The following is a 12938-nucleotide window of genomic DNA, read 5'->3' as shown; positions in this document are numbered from 1 at the left end:
TTTGTATTAATGTATTTTTTGGAGAGATGTTTTTTTTTTCAGAGATTTTTTTTAAATATATTTTTGATTTGTTTACCGGTATGTTGTAACATTTAAATTGTTTTTTAAAGATCATTTTTGTTGTTCAATTTAACAATATATTTCTTGCAGTTCAAAGCGTCAAGTGTCTTGTATTTATCTTGGACTTATATTCATTCTTCGTTTTTAGTTTTTCTTAGATTGTTTCCTTAAACCATTTGGCATGGTTGGGCTTAGATAGGCCTTGCATGAATTGCCCAGTTAGGACCCACATAAGATCCTTACAGAGCCCACTTTAAGCCCATAGGGGGCATTCACGGTTGAATCCTGGTGCAAGCCCACTTTAAACCCCTTTAGGCAGGTGGGGCCCAAATGGGTCTGGCATGAATAACCCAGTTAAGACCCACATAAGACCCTTACAGGTCCCACTTAAAACCCATCTTGGCATCCACAGCTGGCCCCCGTGTGGATCCTGGGTGCAAGCCCATTTTAAACGCCCTTTAAGCAGGTGGGGCCCAAATGGGTCTGTCATGAATTGCCCAGTTAAGATCCCACATAACACCCTAATAGATCCCTTTTAAAGCCCATCTGGGCATCCACGGCTGGATCCTGGGTGCAAACCTACTTTAATTGGGCAATTCATGTCAGACCCATTTGGGCCCTACCTGACCAAATGGGTCTGACATGAATTGCCCAATTAAGACCCATGCAGTACCCTTTCAGGTCCCATTTTTAGTACGTCTGGGCTTCCACGGCTTGCCCCAATGTGGATCCCGGGTGCAAGCCCATAATGGGGCCCACATTTGCCGCCCATGAAGCCCTCATCTGGGCCCCACATGACATTGCTGGCTGGGTAGTCACACAGAAATAAAGCGTTATGAACACAGCCTGCTTATTCAGTCTAGTCTGTTTCTGTTCATTTGTATTCACAGTAGCCTAGCCTATATACATAACATTTAGAAATAATGATAATTTCTATATTTTTATAAAAGCTCCCGAACAAAAACCGTTATTATATTTTTATGACATAGACTATGCGGAGCTAAACTCTCGAGAGACTCATGACAGATTAAATATGTAACTAAATAAATACACGATTGTGATAGAGAATAAGAAGCTGATGTCTGATTTCTCCAAGTGGTCACATTTACCATGTTTACTATGGTAACGTTAATGCCTAGCATGCATAGTCTTTTGCATCGCTTATAAATATTTCTGACCTTGTATGGCGATTATAATCCACATCGTTTCAAGTTATTTCAAACACTCGCTGCTGACTGAAAGTGAGTTTTGAGCTAAGCTTATTTTGAGAAGTGTTTAATGCTGGTGTTACAGCTGTTAGCTTTATGAAATGATCCGCAGCTCTGACGCTCTCCAGACGCGGAGAAACTCCGCCTTTGTTCATAACCACTCCTCTAGCCCCAGCTGGCCCGCTTTGGCCCAAGGGTTTCGTCGGGACAAAAAACCCGGGCCGTTGGCCCCGAGGAAACACAGAGGCACGATCAAGCACCGGAAGTGACAGTGAAAACGCGACTGGCATTAGCACCAGGCAGGCCGCGTGCCCCCATCTTGTAGCAGAACTTCACTTGCGTTAGCATCCCATTGACTCCCATTCATTTTGGCGTCACTTTGGCAGCGAATAACTTTACATCTGAGGCGTTTAAAGACTCCATTTGTCCATTATTTATTTCTAAAGAAACACGAAAATGTATAAAGGGCTCTATTACCTTCTATGTTACATTATGGCCCCTGTAAAAATAGGCTAATGATTGCGTCATAACCACTCGACTCTCTGTCGCACAGTAGAGAAATTACTGTAGACAGGAGGAGAAGCTCGCAGGCAATCGGGAAGACGTCAAGACAATGGCGTACTGGTGTTACATTTAAAATACTATACAAAATAATTAATCAGAATACTTACTCCTGCCAACGCAAAGAACTCCCCGCTCAAGCTCGCCGTCTCTGCAAGATTAACGATGGCAGTTTGCATGCACAGCTACTAGAAGATTTACATCTGTCAGACAGGTTGCTGACGTCATCAAGCTTAGTTTGAGTCTGCGCGTCAGAAACGGAAGTGCTAAAAATCGCTAAAAATGGGCTTCACTTGTCTCAATTGAGTTCCAATGGGGTCGCTGTGTCCATTTCTTTTACTGTCTATGATTAGCACGCCCGCTTTTGGCCCGACAGGGGAAACGCGGCTATAAATGTAAATGTAAACTGCATGACGAGGCCAACTGGAAAAATCCTACATAATTACAAGCTTGTCAATTCAGCACATAGTCATTTGCCTGTCAGTTATAACTGTACAAATAGCCTATGGTGTTCCCTTTTGAACGTTCACTCTAGTTATGTATGGGAAAACTCTTACTGCTGAAGCCTGATTTGTTCACGTTTGTGTAGCTGCACAAACCAATGGCGCTTCAGCCCACCATCTCTTCGCTGACTCTTCTGCAAGAAGCCATAGAAGAAGCTCCTGCTCTGCTCACCGCTGTGGAAGAAGCCGAAAGCAGCGAAGTAAGCATCACTGCAGGCATCCGGCATCCAGAGCATAGAGCAAATTTTCTAGAGCAAATTTCAGCGTGCGTTACTTCAAATGTCGCGCAGCGAGTGTGGTTCGTGCAGGGGACTCTTGCACGATTAAGACGGGCACAGCGAGTGCGCCACATGCCTCGGCCGCGCACACGCAGAGGCTGCAATCTCTGATGGCTCATGCTCTTTCTGCGAGAGCATGATCCTTTCCTGTCTACGCTCACGGGTCGCCTTGTCCCATCAAGGCGATCGCTCTTGCCAGGCCCTCCCGCCTTTTTCCTCCCCTAAGAGGAAAAAACAACGGGGCAGCGGATCCTTTCCAGCAGTGTCACGTTGGCTCAGCACCTGCGTGCCCCGCCCTCCCCGCATCCTCTCACGGCGGTGTGCTTTGCAAATGAGGAGCAGTGCCCCTCTTCACCTGCGAGCGGACTGGTCTCATTTGGCACGTCTAAGGAGGATATCATCATCGATGACGTCACCGCCGACGACTCTCTCAAAATTCCTCATCCTCTCTCAATCACTTATACTAACGTAGACTCGATGCTTTTTCAAGGCGAGCTCTCGTTCGAGAAAATAAAACCCCTCGCCTCCCATTATACGGCCTGGGCAGCCATTCCAGGAATCTCGAGATGGGTTTTGGAAACAGTTCGATGAGGCTACTCCCTGCAGTTCGCTCGCAGACCCCCCCGCTTCAGAGGCGTTGTTCAAACTTCTGTCCCGTACAACGAAGCTGTCTATTGAACTATTGTTCTTCGGCAGGAGGTGCAAGAACTGCTTGCAAAAGGCGCTGTGGAAATAATGCCCCCAGCTAACAGTGACTCGGGCTTTTTCTGCTGGTATTTCCTCATCCCAAGGAGAGACAGCGGGCTAAGACCCATTCTAGATCTCAGACATCTGAACAGCTCGCTTATGCACCGGTCGTTCAAGATGATGACGGTCAAGAAAATTCTCACGCTTATTTGCCCCGATGATTGGTTTTTGACCATGGATTTGAACGATGCTTACTTTCACATCCACATAGCCCCACGTCACAGACCGTTCTTGAGATTTGCATTTGAGGTAGTGGCCTATCAGTATGCAGTCCTTCCATTTGGACTGTCCCTGGCCCCACGCACTTTTACGAAGTGCATAGACACAGCTCTGTCCCCTCCCCAGGCAGGTATCAGGTGCTGGCTGAAGGTTTCCTGCGTGTTCGGTCTTTTCAGTATGTAGAGTTATTCAATTTAGGTTAAACTCAAATCTGACTACCTCAAATTTAGGTTGAAAGGCCATTTTAGTATGACCTCAAATTTAGGTTGAAAGGCAAATTGGTTGTTTGTCTCTAATTATTATTATTATTCTCACATTATATTGTTCTATTTATTCTTTAATATTATTGTACTCATTCATTCGGGTGCTCATGTCGCTAACAAGGATACAACGTAATCTATTAGAGTCAATAACTACAGAGTAAAACAGAATAAAATCAAATGTAACAATTTATTTTCAGTCAGGTAAATATGTTTTCTGCCAATTACATACCCAATTCAAACATATCAAATCATATCAATACAAAACATCAAACTCTCAAAGATAAATCTAAAAGTAAAATATGCATACCTGACCTTAGAAAATACATAGTATGAAGTGAAGAGACACACATCACACTATGGGCTTTCTGGCTACAGAATCCCCTGTTCCTCTTGTAATATTTCCTTAAGGATCCCAGACCAAGACAAACATCCCCCGAGATAGAGACAGGAACTAGCACTTGGAATTTGCATTAACTCAGGTCTCAAACCTGAGTGGTTTACAAATAAAAAAGGGAACAGGGCACTCCTATTACAGTAAGCAAAATATAACTTAACTCTTAGGATCTGTATTATCTTTTAGTCTACTTTTGTAAGATTGAGACCATTGTACCAGTTGCACTGAGACATTTCAAATGATACCAGACATTACTGTTAGTTCACTTGCATTGACATTTTCATGTAATAATTTTGAGCAGACTGAGTAGAAGGAAGCATGGGTGAAGGGATTTAAAATGAAACAAATGGATTTTAAATTGTAAAGGCTTGTCTGCCTCTGTGTTCAAAATTTATGCCATCGATCTGTGACTATTCATGCAAATGTGTGTTACAGTGTTGTTCCATGAGTTTGCAGACAGTTGCAAATAGTATATATGTTGTGTGTCTCTTTTAGCATGGGATTAATTCTATTGTCGTGTGTGTGTGAGGCTATGTGGTTCTGTCAATGTGAAAATGGACAATAGATCTTTAGTGGAGTACCACGTTTGTAATCTAAACCATCATTGTCTTCTGTGTCTAGTGTACAGACTGGATAGTCTAAATGAGGTGATGCAATGGTGGAGGTGTGTGTTCTGTGTTCATGTCTGGGAGATGGATGGAGTCTAATCTATAGCAATCTGTGTTGCAAAAATTTTGTTCCGGTTCTAATCCGGGAGGCCATGTAGATATTTGTGTAGTAATGCCCTCCTGTGAGGTCTGAATGGCCCCTTCAAGTGTCTTCGCATCCATTTCCCGCATTTCTGGTTATGTTGTAACAATTCTGCTGTCCTGGCCTGATGCAGATGGGACCAGGCTCCTTCCTGGTATCTGTCCTCCATTGAATTGCAGTGGTCAACCTTAGACAGAAACAAATACAGAGAGAACCACAGTTAATTTTGAGCTTTTCATCAGTTTCATGTTCAGGCATGTGGAATTATTTTAACTACAATCATCATCATGTATTGTAATTTTAATTCCAGATGTCAGATGAAACTGAGTTCCGTTGGTCAGATCTGAATTACTGCTACTGTTTCAGTGCAGTCTTGAGTGTGTAACACCTGATGCTGCTCTTGCAGTCGAGCCTTCACAGTCTCCTGTGTCATGAGCATTAGAGACCCCAGTTCTGCTGGGGACATTTTCTAGATTAATTGGTGTTTTTATCACCCATGTCATCATGAACTCCCCTTGGACCAATGTCCATGGCTTTAGTTGCAGTTGCTCTCATAACAGTCAGATCTGTGGGCAGAAATGTGTTCACCTGTTTCGGTGTTGTTTGTTTGACAATTGTTGTTTTGTGGTGTTGTTCACACATGCAGATCTCTGTGGCACATAAAGACTTCTTGTATTTTGGTCTGATGTTAAGTATTTTTACACCCACCTTCATTAGTTTTCAAGTAAATTTAAAAGATCAAATGGTGTTGTGTGGCTTCATTCGACTGTGGCTTTGTGTAAATACAGTCATGCTCCAAACAAAGGAAAGGAAGTTTTACAATTGTGATGTCAGTTTGGTCCTGTTGCTGTAACAGGTAACCAGCCTCAGAATGTGAGTATGAGGTGAGATCTGGCTCAAAATACTTCCATACAAATGTGTTTATTTTTTAAGGAGCAGGATTAGGTGCAAATTCAGAGCTTCTGAATTCTGCATTGAAATTTGGATGTTTCCATTTCCACATATTGTTAGCCACTCTCTCTGATCAGATCAAATTTTTAGTTATTGCTCTGCAGCGAAGGATGAATTGGTTTGCTATCGCTTGTGCCACACTATTGAAATGAAAACACACTTCCTCCCTTTTGGCACTGGGTAGCATGCAATGCACAATCACTGTTTTTATGTTTCAAAGGCCTATTTATTTTATTTAGTGTATTTAAAGACTAGATGAAGGTACAGTGACTTCTTGCTGATATGTGAGGAAGGCATTTTCATTGTTAAGACAATTATGAAATCACACTGTGGCCACATGGCAATTCTATGCTCCTGTACATGGTTTAACTGCAGCTATATGGAAAATAGCAGAGTGTACCACTCAGGAGACAAACAAATTCAACATAGATAGACACACATGCAACTTGAAATTGCAATGCAATTCCAGTATTACAGTTATTCCAATTTTACACAAGACACATTGTCTAGTATGCATGTAGCATCCAAAACCCAAAACAAAAGTTTCACACACACAAAAAAAAAAACACACATGTTTTTTAAAGAAAAAACAAAACCAACCAATCTATAAATAAAATTAACAAAAACAAACAATTATAATGTGTGTTCTATGCGCACAATGTTTAGCACAATTATAAATTTGAAAATACAAACAGGATTATTGAAATTTGGATGTTTCCCTATTAAATTTATTGTTATTAAGCTGCTAACCCACTTGCAAGTGAAGTCAATGGCTGGAGGCCTTGCATGAACAATGCAGTTAACTCACTAAGAGTTTTACCTGAGGATGACTTGGTACATGTAAACAACTGATCTTTGTCTTTAGAAAGTGATATCTTATGTTTCAGAAAATAAGGTGGAGGTCTACCCCTTCCCAGTGATCAGCATTTTTCTTCTGTATGGCCTATTTTGTGACAGGAACTACAAAACTTGTTATCTTTGCCACTGGTTTGTTTGCTGTGTTCTCTGCACTATTATGGTGCTGCATCACCTTAAGGACTGAAATCGGCACACTATCTTGAGCAGTGGCACAGGCCTCCTCTGAACTAAAAGTTCTAGAGTCATCACAGCAAGTCACCTCTTCCATGAAGTGTACATGCTTTTCAGCCCCATTACTTTTAGAATAATTCCCTTCTGCTAACCACTGTGCAGATGCAATAGTGTGGGGCTTTGATTTCCATCTGTTTTCTATCCTTGAACCCCAATCTACAATCGCTCTGAATGTGTTTTCGGCTGAATCTACTCCGTTTGACAATGCATTTTGGACTGGAGTGCCAGCCTTGTTCTTTATGAGTTGTAATAACGATTTGTGATCACGGCTTGCATTTTCTAGACCGGAATGTTCTTTGTATGTCATCCACAGACGTTCAGCGTATGTTTCAAACAGTTGCTTTCCTGCTTAATTTCTAGTATCCTGCTCCAATCCACGCTCGTTGGTCCCCTCATATCTAACAATGCCTGTTTTAATCGTTAGTAGATACTTTTGTCGGTTTCATTATTATTTTGTTTCATTATGTCACCGGATTTCATCTCTGGGGTTAGTTTTGATCTTAGCTCTTCTGGGATCGTAAGGAGTGCTATTTGCCACACATCTCTCGTTTCTAATTTATACACTGTAGCCTGTAACATAAGTGTTTCCCAGTAGGGTTGGAATGGCCCTCTTCTGGGCATCATTCCCACGATCTGTTTGTGTGTTGTACACTCTTCGCATGTTAATGGGCGGCTAATCGTGGTTATTTCATCGTTATTGTTTGTCATGGTTTTTAGTACAGCAACTCTACCTGATCTGGAGGGTTTTTCGCTGGGCTTTGCTCTGGTTTTAACCGGACTTCGCTGATTTTGTTCTCTGTGTCTCTGAACAGGATCTCGGTTATGAGTTTCTCCCCGTGTTTGACTCTGTAATGCGGCCACATCATCATTGTCACTATCGTTGTTTCTATCATAATCAAAGGTTTCATCCAGTGCCGCTTGCTCAACTGCAGCCACTGGGAAGCCTGCATTGTCACAGCATTCTTCAAGATCTATACTGTCGCTTGATTGTCCCTGAAAAGGCATGTTTCCCAGTTAATTCTTCCCCCACCAGATTTCTACGGTCTCCGGTCTAACAATGGATATGTCGACCCATTTTAAAAATGTGTCTATATGTGAGATGCAAAAAGCTTTCCCTCAACACTTCTAATAAGAAAAAGGAACAAACTTACTACAGCAGTTGTAGACAGGGAAGAAGAAGCTCAAACCTCATATCTTCAATGAGAATCAATCTGAAATTCGCACTGGAAAGATGTCATTCGCCTAAGTAGGGAGATCATGGAGGCTGGGTCACCACTTTGTAAGGTCCACGCACTTGGTCCAAGGAAGGTATCCGGTGCTGGCTGAGTGTTCGGTCTTTTCAGCACGTACAGTTATTCAATTTAGGTTAAACTCAAATCTGACTCCATTAAATGATCTAATCTGACAAAATTTTTAGTATGACCTCAAATTTAGGTTGAAAGGCAAATTGGTTTTTTGTCTGTCTCTAATTATTATTAATCTCACATTTGATTATTCTATTTATTCTTTAATATTATTGTACTCATTCATTCGGGTGCTCATGTCGCTAACAAGGATACAACGTAATCTACTAGAGTCAATAACTACAGAGTAAAACAGAATAAAATCAAATGTAACAATTTATTTTCAGTCAGGTAAATATGTATTCTGTCAATTACATACCCAATTCAAACATATCAAATCATATCAATACAAAACATCAAACTCTCAAAGATAAATCTAAAAGTAAAATACACATACCTGACCTTAGAAAATACATAGTATGAAGTGAAGAGACACACATCACACTATGGGCTTTCTGGCTACAGAATCCCCTGTTCCTCTTGCAACATTTCCTTAAGGATCCCAGACCAAGACAAACATCCCCTGAGATAGAGACAGGAACTAGCACTTTCAATTTGCATTAACTCAGGTCCCAAACCTGAGTGGTTTACAACTCCAAGGGAACAGAAGGTAATAAACATGGAGGACCCTGGGAAAGGGCACTCCCATCACAGTAATCAAAATATCTCTTGACTCTTAGGATCTGTATTATCTTATAATCTACTTTTGTAAGATTGGGACCATTGTACCAGTTGTACTGAGACATTTCAAATGATACCAGACATGACTGTTAGTTCACTTGCATTGAGATTTTCATGTAATCATTTTGAGCAGACTGAGTAAAAGGAAGGATGGGTGAAGGGATTTAAAATGAAACAAACGGACAGAAGGGAAGGAGGTCTCCTGCACGGGTGTCTCAAAGATGCTCATTTATGTTTCTCAGGAGATCAAAGTATCTGAGTTCCTTTTATCCTTACAGAACGGTTCTAGACTCCGCCCTAATGCGGGCGTGGATCTTGCCGGATTGGTCCCTGACAATTCAGCAGTTGACGGCTTCCCTCAAACTGGGGACGACATGCCCCCTGAGGGTTTTTCAGAGGCTGCTCGGCCTCATGGCCGCTGCCAGCTCTGTAACTCTGCTGGGCCTGCTCCACATGCGGCCCCTCCAATTTTGGCTAAAAGCCTGAGTCCCGCCCCACACTTGGCGGTTGAAGAGATTTCCAGGCTGGACCACATGGCAGAGAGTACGGTAAGATACCTGTAATGTTTCTCTCATTATGTGGTGAACTATTAATTTATATATTAAATTAAAAGGTTATCTTGTTAATATTGATTATGTGCACGTCTTTCACATTTTACTACTTAAGGTTAAAATTGTCATCTTTTATTGTTTTCATTGTTGTTTTGTTGACAGCTCTATTGTGTTTTAAATTGGGTGGCTTTGCAATGAAGCCACTTGAATTTATGTTTTAAATTTATTATTTTAAATATAGTCAGTGCTTTATTCTATTACAGTTCTTGTTTGTGGGTTTATGTTAAGTTACTCTAGAGCATAGATTTTGTTTTTATCTTTGACAATGTTGAGATAATGTGTGTTATGCATTTTTCATGTCATCTTTTGTAGGGACATACTACAAAATCACATTCAAAATGTGCAAGATTCCAGAGACCCTTTATTTAAGTTACGTTTTTACTCAGTGAAGACATGGAGACTTTTTTGATCAAATGTAATGAAAACAGGGCAGCAAAATGAATTCTTCTTGTCATGAGTAATAATTATAATATTAATAATTTCAAAATTATTTGCTTTTTTTTATTTCTATTACAAGTATACGTCCAATTACAAGTTTTAAAGTATGATTTTAGTTCTATTTATTTTTTTGTTGTTGAAATGTCTTTTTATTCAAAAAGTGCATAGTACTTTTTAATGTTTATTATAAATAAAATAAAAAAAAGTATAGGAGTTTCCACTCCTGTCGCATAGCAACGGTAAGAGAAGCATACCTGTCAAACCGTTTTTCCCAGGATTCTCCCGTATTTTACCATTATTTCCTGCTATTATTCCATTTAAATATTTTTATCTCTCTATAAAAAATCCCACTGGGTGTATTTGATTATCATACTTGAAGCCGGAGGGTGCACTAATGCAGAAAATCTAAAACTCATAATTTATGAAGTGACAGGAAATCCCTTAAATGGACATAGGCATTCAGCTATTGCTGTAGCTAAGCTTAATAAAAAATGTGAAGACAATACATGCACTATTGCGACAATGGTATGTGTGTTTTTTAGCAGTGCTAGCTGACAAAGCATTTAATACAGTAGCCATAGAAACTATAAAATATATTTTCTGCCTTATTGTGATAAAAATGTTAAATAAAATGTGTACAATATAAACAAATCATAAAATTACCATTAGGAATAAAGGAAATATAGGAAAAAATAGAATAGAATACAAATAGTTGTTTTCAGAACAATACTGTACATACCTTTACTTTTACTCTCAATACCTTAAGTGTATGCAAGATAATACTTTTACTTGAAGGTGAGTAAATTATTTCAGAATTTTAATTTTTGGGTGAACTATCCCTGCAACTAAGGTATTAAATATGACTAGTAGTATAAATATGACTAATGTGACAGTTTGCCATGGATTTGTAGGGCTGGGCTTAAAATGTATGTTGTTTTTCTGTTAAACCTAAGTTAAGTTTTGGTGGCTCTTTGCAAAGTCTAATGCACTAGTGCAAAACCAACAACATGTCTCTGAATGTGGACAAAACAAAAGGGCTGTGGATTTCAGTAGTGATGGAAAAATGAAGCTTTGCAAAGCACCAAGGCTTTCCCCTCAACTGTATCGTAAAAAGGTTCATTACTCGAAGCTAGGGATGGGTGTATCGCTTGGAAGTATCAATATATCAATACTGATGCTAGTATCGAAAGTATTGATTTCAAAGAAGTGAGTGACACTTGAAACTGCGCAAGTGGTTCGCGTTATTTGAATCAGAATACGAAGCAGTCACGTGATTGTGTTTGAAAACGACTACCACCTTTTTCTTCAACGCGGAAGTAAGCCAATGGGTGAGACTTCCGGTTCATTAGCCGCTATAGGTAAATAACGAGGAGAATAACAACGTGCAGTAAACGGTAAAACTGTTTGCACTACAAACCAGTGTGTTCATAATTAAGATAATGCATTAAAATAATATGATAAGACGCACCGATTTTCAATATCAAGCAGTAAAACTAACTGTTTTGTACAGCTAAAAATAGCTGGATGCAGATGAGACCGGAAGCCAGACCCATAGAAATGTACAAATGGCCGCGCCGCGCAGAACCTCCAAAATGTTGCGGGGTCTCCTCGCGCAAAGACTTTCACCATTGGCTCTGGCTTCAGCCAATTGTTATTGATTTACATTAACATTGTTTCTAGTTGAAATATGCTCTATAAATAAATATTCTCCATGAGAACAGAGCCCAAAACTCTTGGCCAGTGGTGTTTGGACTGGAGTTTGAACCTCTGCTTCATGATATAAACCTTAATCATCCACGAGCTTTCCCGCTAGCTGTCCCAGCGCAACGCATATAGGCTATTTTACTCTATTGCTTTGTTTTAAGCAACTGGGGCATCCCGGGGCTCGAAATTCACAGGGTAGGAGGGGGTAGTGATGCTGGGTGCAACCAGTAGTGGTTTTTGGCATTGGTGAACTGGGCAGCTGCCTGGGGCGAAATTTTGTCATGATAAACAGGGGGTGGCACGAGCAGTTAAAAAAATAAAGGGGCTCGAAGGGGGTCTCGCCCAGGGTGTAATTCAATGTAGAACCGCCACTGGGTGCAACTAAAAAGGGTCCATTGATCTCCTTTTGAAGTGGACTCTGAGCTTTGTAACTTTGCAGATCTTTTTTATGATCAAACAGCAACATTACAGACTAAATAAAGTTAAAAATGTGAAAAAGCATAATAGGACCCCTTTAAGTATAAATCGTCTTTCATAATTAAACAGGGCTCACTGCTTGGTTGCACCACAATATGTGTTATTAGCCTGTCGTTTTGGCAGTACTTTAGATTAATCTTGTTGATGTTTGTAAGGCATGGTCAGTGGTTTGCCTTCTGGACTGATGAGGCCAGAATCTTGCTTCAAGGAACTCTTCAGCCAGTGTACAGAGTGCTATCTCTGAGGAAATCCCTTTCAAGCTGTTGATGACCGCACCGCAGAGGTAAAGCGTCTGCTGGACTTCACTGTAAAGTTACAGGGATCTGAGGAGCATTTATGTTCACATTTAATCATCATTACAAAAAACTCATAGTATAGGTCCACCAAGGGCCTTAATTAGAAATAACATTAACAATATCTTTTAACTATGCTGCAGATTATTGTATCTTTATTTTAAATGTATCAATTTCCTCAAAATAACTGTTTTTGCACCATGGTTTGCCCATAGGGAGTACTCAACGGGAAGTCTCATAAACTAACCTCTTCCCGTGTGTGCCTGTCTACCTCGACAGTGAGGAACAACTGTCCTGTTTGCCTGTCTGAGAGAAGTGCTGCATAGGACACCAACACAACTATGCTTCTCAGATGAAGTGCAGTTCAT

The 12938-nt window shown here is 40.5% G+C and overlaps 1 long non-coding RNA gene across 1 annotated transcript; it reads right to left on the bottom strand.

Moving 5' to 3' along the window:
- Nucleotides 1-4619: 4619 nt before the first annotated feature.
- On the bottom strand, nucleotides 4620-8307 carry LOC122140253. The gene is made up of 2 exons (XR_006156932.1): nucleotides 8175-8307; nucleotides 4620-5170 (listed from the first exon to the last, which is right to left on the bottom strand). It is a non-coding gene; the product is annotated as an uncharacterized LOC122140253 (long non-coding RNA).
- Between the last annotated feature and the right edge of the window lie 4631 nt (nucleotides 8308-12938).

This window comes from Cyprinus carpio, chromosome A4, assembly GCF_018340385.1.
Source record: "Cyprinus carpio isolate SPL01 chromosome A4, ASM1834038v1, whole genome shotgun sequence".
Lineage (NCBI taxonomy): Eukaryota > Metazoa > Chordata > Actinopteri > Cypriniformes > Cyprinidae > Cyprinus > Cyprinus carpio.
The sequence above is the reverse complement of the archived record's forward strand: the minus strand, read 5'-3'. Positions and strand labels throughout refer to the sequence as shown.